At 33.2% G+C, this 1,466-nt stretch overlaps 1 non-coding gene across 1 annotated transcript; it reads right to left on the reverse strand.

Annotated features, from left to right (window-relative positions):
* Positions 1–888: 888 nt before the first annotated feature.
* Positions 889–997, reverse strand: LOC127902840 (small nucleolar RNA R71). Its single transcript, XR_008055478.1, has one exon. It is a non-coding gene; the product is annotated as a small nucleolar RNA R71 (small nucleolar RNA).
* Positions 998–1,466: the final 469 nt, after the last annotated feature.

Below are 1,466 nucleotides of genomic sequence, written 5' to 3' on the forward strand. Positions count from 1 at the left end.
CTTTAAATTTCTGCAATTTACTTTCTGTGTTCATTTTAAATGGTCGGTTCTATCGCCTGACTCTTATTTAAATTTTGTTAATTTATATATTTTTATTTATATGGTTGGTTCTACCGCCTAGCATTTTAATTTCAATTTATTTATTTTTGTGCATTAATTTATTTAATTCTATATTTTATTATATGGCTGGTTTTAAAATACCACCTAAACTGTTTCTTTTAATGGCTGGTTTCACCGCCTAATTTATTTATTTATTTTCCAGTTTGTTTATTTTTATTTTGCATTTTTTGCTTATTTAATTTCCAGTTTATTTTTATTTCTGAAATTTTCATTTAGCGTTTTTGCATCATTAGTTTAGCACACATTATTAGCATTGCATGCATCATTGGTCTCGTACAAATAGTGGGAGATTAATTAGAAGATCACCTTCATCACCCTTAAATATGGCTGACACTAGATATGGCTGACACAGGAGCTGAAAATTTTTCGGAGCACGAAAATGACCAAGCCTTGCAAAATATTCATGAACAGCCTCGGACCCTTAGAGATTACATGCATCCTACTAGAACATGGTCACCATCATGCATAGCTTTCCCTCCTGATGCATCACGTTTTAATTTCAAGCCTGGTATCATTCAACTTTTGCCTACCTTTCATGGTTTTGAGTCTGAAAAATCCATATTTGCATTTAAGGGAATTTGAAGAAGTCTGTAACACCTGTACTAATCAAAATTGTAGCATGAATATAATCAGGCTTAAGTTTTTTCCTTTCTCACTAAAGGATAAAGCTAAAACTTGGCTACAAAATCTTAGGTCAGAATTCATCAGAACTTGGGATGAAATGAAAGCACAATTTTTGAAAAAAATTCTTCCCACCCCACAGAATAAATTCTTTCAAAAGACAAATCACAACTTTCACTCAAAAAATAGGAGAAACCCTCTACCAATGTTGGGATAGGTTTAAAGAACTACTTAACATTTGCCCACATCACGGTTTTGAAATATGCAGATTAGTGTCTTATTTCTACGAGGGATTAACATCCCAAGGTAGACAAGTCATTGAAATGATGTGTAATGATGAGTTTAGGGATAAAAGTCTTGAAGATGCATTAGATTATCTTGACTATATAGCAGAGAATACACAACACTAGGATACAGTTGGGTCTTATGAGTCATCAAGTAAACTCCAGTCATCTCCATCTAGTGGAGGCATGCATAAACTTAGGGAAGACCATGATTTTCAAGCCAAATTTGCATCATTAACTAGAAAAGTCGAAGCATTAGAGTTGAAAAAGAATGATCATGTAAAGTCTGTTCAAAATATTTCATGTTATGTTTTCTATTCTACTGACCATTCTACGCAGGACTGTCCAACTTTACTAGCTCTGAGAGAAAGTTTGCATGAACAAGTAAATGTCATTGACAATTTCAAAAGGCCAAATCCAAATCCATGCTCCCAAACTTAC

The sequence above is a fragment of the Citrus sinensis genome, chromosome 5, assembly GCF_022201045.2.
Source record: "Citrus sinensis cultivar Valencia sweet orange chromosome 5, DVS_A1.0, whole genome shotgun sequence".
Taxonomy (NCBI): Eukaryota; Viridiplantae; Streptophyta; class Magnoliopsida; order Sapindales; family Rutaceae; genus Citrus; species Citrus sinensis.